Genomic DNA, 17818 nt, shown 5'->3' with positions numbered 1-17818 from the left:
CCCAGAATGTCAATTTACCAAATGTGTGCATGATACAAAACTCTAAGTGAGAGGTAATACATGGAATGACAAAGTCAACATTGTAAAGATTGCAGGAACTTGAAAATATCAGCTGAAAGGAACATTAGAATTAGAAGGAATGTAAGAATAGAGGTCCTAATTTTCAGGTTCTAAATTTTCTGTAATGGAAAAAAGTAAATTGTTCAAACAACTAGGTTCATTTGAACTTAGCAATTTTTTCATCCATTCAATCTCAATTCTGCCAATAATGTGATAGAGTTCTAGTAAATCCAACTGATACAAAATTGAATTATTGAATTTTGATGAATTTATTGGACTATGTTAGAGTCTCACTGTGCTATCTTTATGAGTCCATTATCTGATTGGTAGTCAGGGAGGTGAGTGAGAAATCTGTTATCAAAAGCAGTGAGTGACATTTAGCACAATTTTACAGTTTTGATTTCCATGGATATTTGTCCCAATAGACTCATTCCTTTCTAACATGATGGTCACAGAGAACACATATATTAGCATTTTTCATCTTTATATTATGCTTATACAGTAAAACACCCACCCAAAGCTCATCTATTTTAAGGCAGAGTTATACATTGATAGCATAGTGATTGGTTTACTGAATATGCTGAACTCGATAGAGCGCCATAGGGTAGGACCATGTCCCTTCCCACCGCAGCTGTTTACACGTTGGTCACATCTCTCCGCGGCTTTTGAAAGTGTCTCTGAAACATAGAAACATTTCTAGTTATAATAAGGGTTAACTGAGATATAAGTTTTAGTTTCACATTCACTTCAGAGATTCCTTTCCCAAACTCAGACCTGTTTCACAAAGTAGATAAAGGACCAAACAGTATCTGTGTTGCAAACCATAATGCCCCAAAGTAGTGAGAGAGTAAGAAGGAAATTGTCTGCCATAGAGGCAGGGGTTGGGGTGAAGTGGAGGTGGCGGGAGGGATACTAGGGACACTGACATTGCTGGTGGAGAATGTACACTGTGAAGTGATGGGTGTTCGATCACTATATGACTGAAACTCAAACATGAAAGCTTTATAACTGTATTTCATGGTGATTCAACTAAAAAAAATAAAAGCAAATAAAATAAAATTTCTGATCTTTGCCTGATTGGAGGAGAAAAGGAGTTTAGAAAGGAACTGGATTTAGTTGTTAACACCCTCCACCCCATCCCCACCACTCACTTCGTGCCCCCTCCTTCAAAACAAACAAAAAGACACAAATCCTAATCCCAAGACCTGTGATTGTGAATTTGCTTCTTAAAAGAGAATATTTGAAATATACTTAAGGATAATGAGATGAGGCTTCCCGTCCAGATGAGAACTGGAGCGGCCACACACATGAAACGGTTCCTCTGCTCCTTAAAGATTATGATCCTGGAGGGCGACTAATCACCTTTGGCACCCAGTGGTTTCTTACAGAAATGCATCTAGACTGTGAACTGAGCTACAACCCCAGGCCGCCAGGTGAGGGGAAAGGTTTTTTTCTCTCTTGACCTCTTCTTTCTATGGGATTGGCAGCGGCAGCGGCAGCAACAGCTGCGCCCATGTGGCGACTGTCATCTTCCAGACCCCATTAACTAGAGGTACGAGATTGCAGTGACGTGGCACACAGGAGATCTCGGGAAGGAGGGGTGGTGTTACCAGCGCAGCCCCCACCCAAACGAGAACCGGAGCAGCCACACACACAAAATGGCTCCTCTGCTCCTAAAATACTATGATCCTGGAGGGTTACTAATCACTTTTGGCACCCAGCAGCCTCTTACAGAAATGCATCTAGACTGTGAACTGAGCTACAACCCCAGGCCGCCTGGGAAGGGGAAACTTTTTTCTCTCTAGCCTTGTCTTTTGGCGACTCCTGGCAGAAATCTCTTTGGATTTAATTACTAAAATATCAGAAATCCAATCCAGAGCTCATATATTCTTCACTCTCAGCAATGGAAAACAAGTTATCAAATAATGCCTTTTCATCAGGTTTGATTGTTGGGGGAAATTTCTAAATAATAATAGTGAGTCCTCTGTTGAAATATTGAATTACTCAAGGTATAGAGAGAGTAAAGTGAAGATCATCAGCCACTCAGGTGCGGGTGAGGTATACTGGGGTTCTTGGTAGGGGAACATGTGCACTGGTGAAGGGATGAGGGTTTGATAATTATATAACTGAGACTTAAAACTGAAAGCTTTGTAACTTTTTTCATGGTGATTCAATAAAATAAAAATTTAATAAAAAATAAGAACAATGAGATGACAGCACAAACTCAAGTTATAGAAGAAACAAAACTACCATACTGATAGTCCATCAATTCTCCTGTTTTCATTCATTCTTCATGCTCAGTCCTTGCATAGTTCACTGTTGAGCAAGAAGGTGTTCACCTATGAACGTGACTTTCTGCAGGATGGCTGTATTGGCACATGTAGAATATAGTTTCTCATAGCCCTGAATACATTATAGTTCCTCCTGTTTGAATGCATTAGGATCATATTTCTTGTTCAACTATTTTCTGTTCTTTTAAATAAAAGAAGAGTGAAGAATTGAGAAAAAAATAATGAGATGAGAGGCTGGAGCAATAGCACAGCGGGTAGGGTATTTGCCTTGCAGGGCCAACCTAGGTTTGATTCCCAGCATCCCATATGGTCCCTGAGCACTTCCAGGAGTAATTTCTGAATGCAGAATCAGGAGTAGCCCCAAGCATTGCCGGGTGTGACCCAAAAAGAAAAAAAAGAAAAGAATAATGAATGAAGGACAGGAGAAAGAGTACAGATGGTAGGGTGCCTGCTTGCATGTAGCCAGTCCGGTTTCAATTCTGGGCACCTAGAGGCCCACCAGGAGTGATCCCTGGGCACAGAGCCAGGAGTAAGCCCAAATTTGCTTGTGTGTGACAAGTGTGGCCCAAACACACATACACAAAAAGATGAAAACAAAACAAAGTGAAACAAGAATCATGAGATGACATGGTTCTGGGTTATCCATGTGGGTCCTAAATCCAAGGCATATAGAACTGGAAACATAGAAACAGGGAGAAGCAATGCAACACATCAGAGGCATGTGGGAGTGATGCTGTCTCAAGCCAAGGCGAACTGGAATCACGTAGAAGAGACAAAGAAAATTGTCTCGCTGGGGTCTGAAGGGAGGACAGCCTACAAATCCTTGCTAACAGATAAAATTGGAGATAAGAAAAACCCCATCAATATCCTGTACTGCAATGTATATAGTACATTAGACAACATTTATGAACAGCATATTACTCCAATTTGACATGTACTTACTAATTCTATTATCAATCACTACTTACTCTGTCTAGGAATTCTATCTTCTTGACTTAGTTGGAGCCTCTTCAAACTTGTGATAAGACTGAACAGTCCCTTCTCCTGAGATTCAGTTGTTCCCATGAACTTTCTCTCTGTTAGTTCTAGGGCTCAGCATTGGGGATCAGTTCAGTGTCTCATTTTCTTCTTAAGGAAGAGATAATGTCTGTCTGCAACATGACATTTGATAAAAGCTGAAAACTAGGAGAAAAAGTACAGTAAGGCTTCCAAGTTTATATTGCTTATTAATCTTAAGGATAGTTTTCTTTCTCAGGGAGTAGATTTTCCTCATTTCTTGAGAAATTCCACTGCTGCAGGGATATTGTGCTTCTTGCATCCAAAGAGCTCATCCAGGAGTGAACTTCCTATTCTTGGCATCTCTGAATTATTATACCTGAATGATGTCTAAAGTCCTTCCAACATTGGAATGCTATGATTCCACATCATTTGTAGTTGTAGAATGACATTGGTTTGTCCTTCCTCCCTTGCCACAAGGAGTTTAGGTTTAAGTGCTCTGGAGACACTCCCATTCCTTTGTTTATCTGTAAACTCTTCTCTGCACCCTCATTCCCAACCAGTTAGTCACCTTTTCACTAATCAGATTCTGTTATCTTGTAAGATCAGATTCTTCTAAGGACTCTGAACTTGTACTGTAAGTTAGTGTCCTTTGCATAGTTTACCTTAAAGCAATGTCCTTTCTGTATGGACACAGGAAGATAGTTAATATTATGCTTTGTAACTTGGGAGTAGATTGACTCCAATAATATTCACTCCTGGGCATCTGCTTTCTCAACTCAATTGCCCTTAGTTCCAGTACTCCAAAAGCAGGGTCCCAACAAGGGACAGAATGGACCCAGGGCAAGCTGTGAGCTACCCTGGCATCGAAATGGGCCAGGCCAAAACGCCACAGTACTCAACTATAAGTTGAGCTCATGATCATGGACAATGCTGTCATGATCCAAAGGTAATGATGAGATTAGGACCTTGCTGGGGTTAGGAAGACTAACCTGGCCTGAGGACTGTGGTCTGGAATGTATAGTGAGATGTCCTCAGGAAGAACCAAACTTTAAGTTTATATTTCTTACTGTGCTCATACAGAATGGCATTGCTAGAAATATTAGAAGTAGATTTACTATAACTATTTAAGCAGATTACTAGCTCACACCCTGGCACACCCTTGTTTGGACCCCTGCCCTTGAGCTGATCTCCTTAGATGAGATTTCCTTAGATGAGATTTTGTTAATCTCCTCGAGAAATGGTCTTACCCTTCTTTGTCGATTTGTTAATGTTCAACCCACCTTTGTGTCACAACCCTATGTAATTTGCTATATAAATTAAGGCTGTGGGGCACTGACGGGGGGCACTGATGGCAGAGGAAGAAGACAGAGAAGACAGAGGAAGAAGACCGAAGAGACAGAGAAGGAAACACACGAGAGGACACGAGAGAAGAACGGGGAAGACACAGAAGTAGACGGAAGAGACAGAAGTGGGGGAACACACAGAAGAGAGAGAGAAAGGGGGGGCAAGAGAAAAAGAGAAGCAGAACAGAAACGGAGATTGGAATAAACTGCTACTGATACTGACCAGCCTGGCATTCGTTCCTTCCTTCACCTGCTGATCTCCATCAGCCTCCCCAGGGTGGGGGGAAATGTTGTGAGACTCCCGAACTCGGGCAGCGGGAGAGATAGAGCCCCACCAGCCCCCTGCCTACTTTTGTGAACACACAGTAATTACCAGGAGTTTAGAGAAATTGCAACACAGATTCAATACTTCTCCTGATTAATAGGAAATTCCAGTCTTCCCCCATTCCTGTTTCACCACCTCCTTAACTTTTTAATGTAAATGGTTTTTAGAGGTATGTGACAGGCCATCCCAACTAGGTAAGAGCTTGGAGTTGCAAGCAGGCCTGTTGAATCACCAAACTTCAATGAGAGTTCCTTTGTATGCTCTATAAAAGAGATCTTTAAACATCACACAGCAGTGGGACACTTAGACCCTGTCTGAGCACATTAGCTGTTAAGCAAGTGGTGTTAGTGTATATAAAGAAAAACTTGAGCCTACACAAGTTACTGATGAATGTGTATGTTCTTTTTTCATTTTCTACTACATTTCTTTCCTATTTTTATTTATGCATCATGATTTATTGTACTTAAAATAATAATTTCAGGCCATACCATTCTGATTCTATGCCTACCAATAGTATCCGTGTCCCTCCAGCAATGTTTCAGAATCCCCTTTCATTCCCTAACCCCTTAACAAATTTATTTTTAATTTAATTATTATAGTTTGAGTCGCATGTTTACAGAGGTGTTGATTAATACTATGGTTCGTGTGTGTAGTTATTTGACTTCACCACTCCCAAAGTGTCCAAGACCTCCCTCGTTTCACATCCAGTTCACTTCATTATTATCCCACCAACTCTCACCCTATTATTGACATTCCAGGTATTTTTTTTGTAAACCTGGTAAACCTATAACAGCTTTAATGCTGAGAAGAAAAAATTGCCTCTCCTCGGCTTGGCGGCACCCACATGGCAGGCGCCATCTTCTAAGACTCCAAACCCAGAGGTATTCAATTTTTACACTTGGGGCTCCCAGGGACACAAGGGAAGGGGGTGTAACCGGCACGCCCTCGGCCCAGATAAATCCGGAGCCGCTGAGCGTGCAGCGGACCCTCTGCGCCTAAAGACTTTGATTCCAGACTTCTTACAGCAATGCACTGGGACTGTGAGCTGGGCTATGCAATTTCTGGCAGAATTTTCCCTGGACTTTATACAGAAATCCAAAATCGTGCAACTTAACATTTATAATTGTCAGCAATGTGAAACGGTTCCTTTTGAACAGGTCTGACTTGGGGGGGAAACTCCAAATGATAACAGTAAGTTTTTGTTGAAATATTGAAGGTTATTAATGTAGCAGCCACCTCTCTGGACTGTGAACTAAGCAAAAGCCCCATGCTGGCTGACGCGGTGTGGCGTACACCATACTATGAGGCGCAGGAAGGGGGATGAGGGGGAGAAAAAAAAAAGGGAAAAAGGAAAAAAAAAGAGTTATGTACTGGTAGCAGTGGGGCTACATATCTCATCATTTCCAGCAATGGAAAACTAATTATCAAATGCTTCCTTGGTAGTAGGTCTGTCTCTCTTGGATGGAAACTCCAAAAACTATAGTGAGTTTTGTGTTGAATTGTGGAATGTAATCAAGGTAAAGAGAAAATGGAGTGAAATTCATTAGATATACAGTAGGGGGTAGGGGGTGGGGGCGGGGGTTATACTGGGGGTTTTGGTGGTGGAATATGGGCACTGATGAAGGGATGGGTGTTTGAATATTGTATAACTGAGACGTAAACCTGAGAACTTTGTAACTTTCCACATGGTGATTTAATAAAAAGTTAAAAAAATTGCCTCTCCTTCAGAGAAATTATATCATAAAGAATTTTTGCCAGATAATCTAGAATTAGGAGCCAGGACAAAGGTTTAGATGAAGCAGAGGTTTGAAGTATAAAGTTTGAAATATGAGGTTGCCCTGGAACTCAATTGTGCTCATCTTAGCTCAGAAATGTTTGTAAATATGAGAAAGGAGTGATGTAATAACCAAATCCCTAGAGGGTCACTTCATCCTTCCAGGAACCTGCCCACTCTCAGAAGGAGATGGCAAATTTGAATGATTCATATTTTGAGGAGGTGATGTATGGTGATACCAGGGGTTGAAGCAGGGGTCAGCAGGATTCAAGGCAATTGCCTTAACCCCGGACTATATCTCCATTAGTTAAGTGTGTTTTCAGTTTATTTCAAGGTTATTTGATAATTATTATGTGTTAATATTATGGAAATATTGATCTCTGGAAATCTAGAGGAAGTATTGAAATAATAAATTGTTATTTATTGAATATTGCTATATAGAGTATTTAATTATCACACCTATTTATTTGCTAAGTATCATTATAATCAACAATTTTCTCCTAGAGACAAGAGAAATGAGGTTCAGAATAATCAAGTAAATCCTCCAGGATCAAACAGCTTGAGCTGGGATTCAAACCAAATGTATCTGACTCCAGAGACAAAGCTCTTAGCTACTATACAAAGAACTTGACTTTCTATTGGCAAAAATTTAACGTTAAAAGCTGCAATGGAGAGCTGGTTTTACATTCTGATTTCATTATGCAACTTAATGGGCTAAGGGGCTTAAATCCTAGACCTGTCTTGAAACCACAGAATCAAGCCTACTATACACAAAACAAACAAACAAAACAATGGTGTCCAGCTCATTCTGACACCTGAAAACCAAAACTGTGCTCTTGTATTTTACCTGATTACTTTCCAAGCTCACCTTTCAAAGGCAGTCTTTCAGATTTGAAACCAAATCCCAACTTCAAGCAAAGGAGAACTACATCCACCTGTGCTCTGAGAAGCGCATATATTCCTGGTAATGAATAGGTCTGCTGGAACCCTTGCAGTGACCTGAGGGAGAAACCATGTTGGCTTTATCGCAGTGAGCGCTACTGTGTGGCTGCACAGAGAACATGCAGGACCTCTGGGAACTGTCCGGGCTGAAAACTTCCCAGGAATTCACAGCTTTCTTGTCTGGGAGCAAGACAAGAAAGGTTCTCCTTGTCTCAAGCAAGGAGATTTGATGCTGAAGTTCTCTTAGCAGCTGGGACCTTTTGGGATTTAATAGCATATTATGTTATAGTGACACATTATATTATGATATAATACATTACATGTTGACATATTTAATAGGTGGTTAAATCTTGTTAGAAGAGGAAACAAAAAACAACTGTAGGAGCTAAATTGTATGTTCACTGCAGTTATCCCAGTTTAGTCTCGCCTGTTGTACAGCCGTAAAACATACTTTTAAACACTGAAAACAAAAATAACCCACACTCTTGTGAAAACCTGCAGATTTTTCCAGAATGCTAATGATTTTTGTCCCACTGAGATTAAAACTGTCGTTTAAAATTATTTCTTTCCCCTTCTAGAAGTGAGTCAGATGCCAATGGTCAGTGGTCACTGAGCAAGTGGGAAGATCTGCTCATTACAGTTTAATGAGCTCAGAAGCCCAGAAGCGAAGGAACCGAGAAATAGCCCGTGGAGGGGTCAGCGGGTGCAGAGATGCTGAAAGGACCAGATGGGCACCTTGCACCACGAACAAAGAAGCCCACCCCCTGCTGGGCCATAGTGTGACTTCCAAACAAACATCCAGGGCACAGATTTGGTCTCTTATCGGTCGCTTAGCTCAGCAGCTGCTTCCATGTTTCCAAATTTTGCCTTTTTTCCTAATAGTTGCCTTTTTGTGTGACTTGTGTATAAGGAGGGAAGAAGCCCAAAAGCAGAGTGCATAATGGGGCCATGACATGGTGCTGCCAAAGCACTGAGGCCTTGAATAGAGTGTTTTAAGAGGGGTAGAAAATAGAGTTTTAAAAACAACAGCTGGGAAATCCAGAGATCAAGGAAATACACAAGAAGAGTTTGTTATTCCTTTCTCCTAAGTCTCTTATCGAGGGGATTTTCCTCTTGGAGTTCCTGTTGCAGAACTGAAGCAAGGGCAGGTATAAGGTGGTTTTTAAACTGTTTGTGCCTAAAGCAATCATGAAAATTGGTGCTGACCTTTAGCCCTGGTTGCGAAGGGAAGCAAGCCTGTTGAGAATTAGGACAGAGCTAAAGGAGAATTAGTCAGAGAGGCTGATGAGAAAGAATTCAGTATGTTGTGCCCTTCTGTCTGGAAGCTATTATGTTTACTGCAACAATTACTTGAATAGAATGCTGGCTGATTTTATAAGCAGAGATTTCAAAGTGCTTTTGTGATATCAGTATGCAGAGATAAGGAAGTTTTTTAGGGCTACCTCTATTTGAAATGTGATTAGGTCTAAGATATTTATTTTTGTTTAGGTATTTAAGAAATTATGGCAACAAAGCAGATAGAAAAAAAACAGAGTATGCAATGCAATAGAAAACAAAGAAATAGTCTTTTTTCTACTACCCAATAAAATTAGTTTCATTTCTCTGCATGGCATTTTCAAAATGCCAGCCAATAGTTTATTTCCACTTAAAGGAACAGAGGAAGGAGACAAGGAGATAGGCAGAGGGGTAAGAAGGGAGGAAGAATCTGTTACCAGAAATAACTCCAAGGGACATTTGCCAAAGTAGCTGAGTGAAGACCCTGGTTCTCCACCTTTCCACCTTTTCCTTTCTTAACTTAGGTCCCTCAGAGCCACTGTCCTTCCTTATTCAGGAGAGTCCGCTCAGAGCAGTGAGCAACGATTGTGCTCAGTGGCTGAAGGTGAGGCTGAAGAGCCGGAAGGTGAAGGAAGGATTGTAGATCAGATGACCCAGTACACTTGCTTAGTGTTCCCATCATGGAAGCCTGGGTTAGTCCTTCCCAGGTATAAGTGCTCAGCTGCCACCTGTCTAGCATGGCCTCTAGAGCCTGGACTTAGTTACTGACCATGTCAAGAGGGTTATACTACTTCATTGGGTTTTGCTTCCTCACCTTAAAAGGAGATAAGAATTTTACCAATTTATATTAGGCAGAGTCCAGTCAAGAACAGGTCATTTAGGTATAGAACAAAGAGAATGTCATAGAACTGGTTTCATGGCTGCAATGAGGCTGATGAGGGAAGTGGATGCTGAGGTAGCCTTAGGAAGTGTAGAAATCCACTCACATTTCTAAGAATGGAACGACGTCCTCTTCCAACAAAAGAATCTGGGACTATCAGAAACTGAACATGTAGGAGGGATCTACTGCTAAGTTTATTAGATGATGATGAAGGTAATTCTAGAATGCACTAGAGACAGACCAAAATCTCCTTGTAGGTAAAGGGCTCTGGCTATAGTGTGGTGAGAGGAAATACTGAAATGAGTTAATAGCATGCAAAGAGGAAGGAGGCAATTCCAAGTCTCTCTTTAGTGCTCTCTTTGGGTAGAAATCAATAGGTACCTTGTATCTGAAAGTTTGATTATGAGTTCAAGTGCCAATCATGAATCAGAGCACTAAAAAGAAGATTTGTATGGTTAAAAATAGCTTAAAACAATGTAAGTTGTTTGTGGAAATATAGTAAGATCAAATAAAATGTTATTTATTCATCCTGAGAGCAGTATCAGATGTAGGGTTAGTGTATTCATTAGATTGCACTTAAAAATAAACAGGTCAGGGAGATGTCTCAGAGAGCTCAAGTGCTTGTTCTGAGTGTGGGAGTCGTGGTGTCTATCCTCAGCACTGCCTGCCCTCATCCCCAGTACTGAGCTTGTACCCAAGCTCAGAATCTTGTACCCCCATAAACTCTTTGCGTGGCCTCCAAACCAAATAAATGAATAACGAAATATTCAGACTAGTTAAATTTATCAAAACAACTCAAGTGGGATCGATATAGAACTTAAAGTAAAATCAATATTGTATGACTTTGAAGCTGTTGTTTTTACCTCCATGAGCCACATCGGAGCTCAGAGAAGAGAGGTACATATAGCAATCACGTCACAGAGACCAGAGGGAGGGGGCAGAGGGATAGATCACAGGTTTGGGGAGAGTCCGAGGGAGTCTGAGACCCCAGCCCATAGGGTACCTGGCACTGAGACACAGTGTGGAAGTGGACTTGTTCAGCAAGAGGAGTGCTTCAGGCAGGTGCTGGGAGCAGAGGAAACTGAGGCACAATCTTGAGTTGTGGGTATGCAGATGTGGAGGAAATACATGTTCTTTGCCAGTCGTCTAGCTGTAGACAAATAACAGAGCTGAACTATCATGGAACATTACTAGCTTTACTGCAGGTTAGTTCTTTTTAAGAAAGCATGAGCTAAAAAGCAGTATGTAGACAGGATGGTCTCACTTATCTTGTGGTATATGGAATAACTGGATGAGGAAGTGTAATATAATAAAGGGGAGATGTCTAGATCACTCTTGACTTCAACGTATAGGGGAGAAGGACAGAGAAGGAAAAAATCAAGGAGGAAAGGAAAAAAAATGAGAAAGGTAAGCAACGGGGAACAGAGGTTGGGGGTTTGGGTCTAGCGGTGATATGGGAGAGTGGTATAGTATATAGCCAGAGCACAGACTCGACAACACTGAAAACATGATTTCTAGCTGCAACAAATAGAACTTTGGAATGTTCCTATCAAGTTGGCAGGGGCTGGGGACAGGGAGCATAAAATATAATAGAGGAAATTTGACACTGGTGGTTGAATTGGTGTTGAAGTATTGTGTGTCTAAAATTCAACTATCAATAACTTTGTAAATCATGGTTTTTTAAACAAAAATGCTTCTTAAAACACATTTTGTGAGGGGCTGGAGTGATAGCGCAGCGGGTAGGGCGTTTCCTTGCAAAACGTGTCTTTGGTCAGGGGGATAGCGAATTCAAATTGACCTTGGAATTCAAATCCCTGACCAAAGATAGGGACTAGGATTCTTTATTGTTGCCCCAGAAACCAGGATTACAAAAACAACAGAAATAATGGGCTGTAAAGGGAGACGGACCAGGATAGATTATAAAGACTATTAGTTTTGTCTTGTGCTGAACTGGACCCGGGATGGACTAGCTATGGAAACAGAATTATATTAGTTTGGGAAAAGTTTTGAAATATTTTCATGGATGTGAACCTGACTTCAATAATTCTATGTTCAGTTCTGGAAGCAAGAAAGTAGCTATAAAATCAGAAATAGGAGCAATATGTGACAAAAATACACAACAAATCATGCTGAACACGTTAATACAAAATAAGTATTATGTGTGGCCTTGGAATTCCTAGTTCCCAGGAATCATGGTCCCCTCCTTCTAGAAAGTAGCAAACTCCCCCTGTGAGGTTTAATAGAGCACTTACGTGGCTTTCATGCTAGAGAGTATTTTCCAGCCTTCCTTTCTTTATGGACTGAGTTTTCACCGATGGAGCTCAAATGGGAGTAATATGTCCCTTCCATATCTCTTCCCTAAAGGAAAACTGCTTGTCCTCCAATTCCCTCTTCCCCTTTTCTATTGACCGGGCTGCTGATGTGAGCATTAGTGTTTCCATGGAGAGGAGACAAACCCCAGAGAAAGAATCCGGGATAGCTCTGTAGATCAGAGCAGCCCCTGCCTCTCTGCTGCATCTGATAGACCTGCCTTTAACCTTTGTCCTCTCCAGTAATTAACCCAAGGTTAGACACACACACTGTTGTTCTAATTACATCTGGGTTAAGAGAACCAAATTACTGGTGATGACGTGGGAGAGATTATTATATGTAAATTGTAGGTGCTTCATGCATAGACTATATAAACATTACAATTGTTTAGATAATTTTGTCATTTACATTCTGGTTTCTAACTGGCTTCAAGTGACTGGGATTACCTATAAAATACTTTCCAGCTGAGGGAAAGGCCACTGTATCCAGGAAAGTCTGATCCTCTGGCAACGTTTGATAGTTGCTGTGCATTACACACATTTGTAAGCATAATAATCTCTTCAATCAAGTTCATCTGCTGGCAAAAAAATGTGCAAATATAAAAACAGTATTGATTTTTAAATTAGAGAACTGTGATTTAAAAAGTTATTGATAGTTGAATTTTAGGCATATAATATTTCTTTAAATTTTTTTTTATTCAATCGCCATGGATACAGTTGCAAAGCTTTCATGTTTGAGTCTCAGTCATACAATGATCAAACACCCATCCCTCCACCAGTGCACCTTTTCCACCACCAATGTCCCCAGTATCTCCCCCACTCAGCGGAACCCTCCCCCTGCATCTATGGCAGACAATTTCCCCCATATTCTCTCTCTAATTTGGGCATTCTGGTTTGCAATACAGATACTGAGAGGACATCATGTTTGTTCCTTTATCAATTTTCAGCACACTTCTACCATCCTGTAGATCTCACCATTCTACAAGGAAGTTATCATTGATGTAGAGAGGGGTTCGGCAGGGCAATACCATTTCACCAAAACTCTTCAGTGCCACCCTGGAGAACATCATGCGATGACTGGAATGGGAAGGAATGGGAGTGAAGATAGACGGTCAGCAACTACACCACCTCCGCTTCGCTGATGACATTGTTCTCATAACACCAAACATTAGCCAAGTGGCACAAATGCTGGCCAACTTTGACCACGAGTGTGGAACGGTCAGACTGCAGCTGAATCTCAACAAGACGATGCTCATGAAAAATAAACTAGTCCTTGATATTCCATTTGCTCTCAATGGAACGAACATCTCCGAATGCAGCAGCTATATGTACCTGTGTCAAGAACTCAATATGAGGAACAACTTGGTGCCAGAACTGCACAGGAGAAAGAGAGCAGTGTGGAACACCTTCAAGAGCATCAAAGGAGTGGTTAAGAGGACGAAGAACCTCCAACTCTGGGCACATCTTTTCGATTCCACCATTCTTCCTGCACTAACATACGCCTCAGAGACCTGGGCCCTACACAAACAGGATGAGAACGCTATTCGGGTATCCCAGAGAGGAATCGAAAGAGCTATCTCACTCAAGTGAGAGAGGGAATCCGGAGTTCCGACCTCCATCTATGGTCAAGAATCAGGGACGCAGTCTTGTTTGCCAAAGCATTAAAAATCAGATGGGCTGGACATGTAATACAATTCAGAGATGACTGCTGGATTAGAGCTGTTACTGACTGGATTCCACAGGACGTCAAAAGACCATGTGGCTGCCCACCAATGAGATGGTCAGACTTTTTCATCAAAACCCTGAATAAACAGTTTGAGGCTCTTCCTATTCCCGGAGGCATCAGATATCATTGGGCTATACTAGCATGTGACCGGGACAAATGGAGACATTATTGGCACCTGCTCAAGCAAATTGAAGATCAACAGGATGACAAGTGATACAAGTGATCTACCATCCCAAACAATACCTCCAACCATCATTGACTTAGTGTTCCCGTCTATCTTCCAGCTGCCTTCTCCTCTAGCTCATGAGGCAGGCTACCAAACATGGAGCATTATTCCTGATCCTTGTCACTACTGTCCTTGGGTATCAGGCGCAGACTATGTTATTTTATATTCCATAAATGAGTGCAGTCATTCTATGTCTGTCTTTCTCTGACTCATTTCACTTAGCATGATACTCTCCATGACAATCCACTTATAAGCAAATGTCATGACTTCATCTTTCCTAACAGTTGCATAGTATTCCATCTGTAGACTTGTCAGTTTTTTTAACCAGTCATCTGTTTTCAGGAACTCAAGTTGTTTCCAGATTCTGGTTATTGTGAACAATGCTTCAATGAGCATACATGTGCAGATGTCATTTCTACTTTTTGCACCCTCGGGATATATTCACAGAAGTGGTATTGTGGGGTCATATGGAAGCTCAATTTCTAGTTTTTAAGGAATGCCCACATTGTTTTCAAAAAATGCTGTATCAGTGGACATTTCCAACAACAATGAAAGAGAATCCCTTTCTCCCCACATCCGTGCCAGCACTGGTTGTTCTTGTTCTTTTTGATGTGTACCAGTCTCTATGCATAAGATGATATCTCATTGTTTTGCTTTGTATTTCCCTATGGTTAACTATGTAGAGCATTTTTTTTCATATGCCTTTTGGCCATTTGTATTTCTTTTTTGAGGAAGCTTCTGTTCATTTATTCTCCCCATGGGGTCGGAGGTTTTCTTCTTGTACAATTCTACTAACGTTTTGTATATCCTGGATATTAACCTCTTATCAGATGGGTATTGGGTAAATATTCTCTCCCATTTCATGTACTCTCTCTGTATTTTTGTCACTGTTTCCTTTGAGGTGCAGAAGCTTCTTAGTTTGATGTAATCCCACTTGTTTGTGTCTGTTTCCATTTGCTTGGTCAGTACTGTTTCATCCTTAAAGATACTTTTCGCTTCAATATTGTGTAGGATTCTGTCTACATTTTCCTCCATGTACCTTATGGATTCAGGTCTGATATCAAGGTTTTTAATCCACTTTGATCTTATTTTTGTGCCTGATGTTAGAGGTCAGAGTTCATTTTTTAATTTTGAGGGGAAACCTTCCACTGTATAAACCCTAGTGAAGCAATACTAGATAGAGTGAGAAAGACCTTCTAAAGGGCATCATACGAGAGATCTAAGAGAAGGAGCCTTTGAAGGAGAATCAGTGGCAAGGGCAAAGGTCTTGAGGCAAGCTCTGAGTGGGACAGGAGAGTGAGGGAAGAGAGGGGCGGAGCAGCAAGGAAAAACTGACAGTACCAGGCTATGGGATTATATATTGGCCCCCAGAAACATTTGGATTTTATTGATTTTATTTCACACATGTATGTTTACTTTAACAACATCAAAACAACTCCTGGCTTCTTCAAGCAAGTTCTGCCTTGAACACTATCTCACTTGGTTATCTGTTTCCTCGCTTTGCCTGTTTCCATTCTGGAAAAGCCTGGTTCTCTCCCCAGCACACTTCTCCCTTTCTCTCCCCTTACATCTTGCTAAATAAGTTTCAATAAAAACTACCTTGCTTCACCAAAAAACAAACTCCTGATTAACCTATAAACAAAGTATCACTGTAGCACTGTCATCCTGTTGTTCATCGATTTGCTGGAGTGGGCACCAGTAATGTCTCCATTGTGAGATTTGTTAACTGTTTTTGACATATCATATATGCCACAGGTAGCTTGCCAGGCTCTGCAAAGTATAAAATTAAAACCAGAACTATATGGACTTAAATCCCTGGGTGCTCCTGGAACCCCGGAAACTGTGGATCCTCGGTCAGCAGTGTCCAGCTTGCAGGAGAGATGGCCACGCCCTCTGCCTCTGCTGACTAACCCTGCAGTTTCTTTGTACACATGGCACTTGATTCCCTGAAATGTGGTGGGTGAACTGAGAACCAGGTTCATTTCATTGTATTTCATTGATAGTCATCGATTTCACTTTTCACGCACGTGTGACCTCGGGCAAGTTGTGCGCCTGAGTGCAGGGTTGGTACCCAGATCCTAACTGCCAGCGTCTTCCTGCAGTGGATGGGAAGGGAAAGGCAATCCCCAATTTCTGTACCTCCTGGAGCACTAGAGGTGCAGCCCTCCTGGACCCGGCAGATTCGCTTTGCCCGAGAGGCAGGTGTGCCTGAGTGCTGCAACGTCCGTCCCCTGCACCGTGTGCTCACATCTGGCCACTGACCTGCAGGGGAATGAGAGCGTGGCTGGAGGAGGGTGAGGTGGGTGGCAGCTGGGGGGCTGAGGGAGCCTCCTCTTTGCTGGGATGAGGCTGCACAAGCCTTTCAGGGCCCCAGAAGAGGGTCCACCTTCTCCTCGCACCACTCTGCTGCCAGTATGGCCGATGCAGAGTTCCTCTGCAAGAATGCCCTAGTGGCCAGTCTTCTCCTTGGGGTTCATTGAACTGCCAGTCCAAGTTTCCTGGTTTGTAAGAGGGCCCGTCCTTCCCAGAAGTGGTGAAATTAGGTAGCCTGCCCAGCCCAGCACCGAGTGCCCAGAGGGAACAAATGTCAGCCAAAGAGCCAGTTATTCTTCTGAGAAAGAAAAGAATAACTTGTGAGTGGGAACAAGAAAATCTGAATAACAGAACTTTCCGCCCTCGAAGGGACATCAGAGACCCTAATTCAAACCTCACTGTATAATTCAAACCTCCCCACATACAGATAAGAAGACAAAAGCAATCTGCCCAAGGTCACCAGCTCTGATTCTTCCAGAAAGGAATCCAGGCTTGGATTTCTGGGGCTTTGGTATGGCCTGCAGCTAACAGCTGAGTCACAAACACACACTTGGTAGTTTTCCCAATGGGGCTGAGCTAAGCTGAGGAACAGAGTGAGACTAAAGCTCAGGAAGGAGACACCTGGATCTGAGATCTCCTCTCCTCTTTTCACACTTTCTCAAAGGAACTCAGACATATCCTTAATTTTTCTTGGGTATCTCCTTTAATCAAATTTTCTCTATCTAAAAATGTATACTTAAGATACCCATGGTTCCTACCACAGGGCAGAAGAGATAGCGCAGCAGGTAAGGAGCTTGCTTCGCATGAAGCCAGCAACGATTCTATCCCCAGCATCCCATATGGTGCCCTGAGCACCTACAACCACAACTTCCAGTGCAGAGACAGAAGTAACCCCGAGCATCACCGGTGTGTCTCAAAAAAAAGAAAAATGAAAAAAATATACCACCAAAGAAAACCCACGATTATGACCTCAGTCGATAATTTTGACAAATTAATTACTGAATTACAAGCTATGTTATTTGGGAGATGAGGGACTTCGTCCACACTGGGATTACTCTTGAGTTGGTGCTCAGATATCATAGTTGGTGGACCTCAGGGTGTCACACACAGTGCTGGTGATTGAAACTGAATGCAGGACAAGTGCTTAACCACTGACCCATATCTCCAGTCCTGAAACCATATTTTAAACTGTAAAAAGTCCTTAAAACTTGCTACAAAATAAAAATTTTAATAATTTCCTTAACTTAGGACTATAAAACACAAGTGAATAAATACAAGTGGAATGAGATGTTTTGAAGGATAGCAACATGTATTAAGATGTTCAGTATTGGGATTGTTTCCTGCAGAATTATTTG

The sequence above is a fragment of the Sorex araneus genome, chromosome 1 (assembly GCF_027595985.1).
Source record: "Sorex araneus isolate mSorAra2 chromosome 1, mSorAra2.pri, whole genome shotgun sequence".
NCBI lineage: Eukaryota > Metazoa > Chordata > Mammalia > Eulipotyphla > Soricidae > Sorex > Sorex araneus.
The sequence above is the reverse complement of the archived record's forward strand: the minus strand, read 5'-3'. Positions refer to the sequence as shown.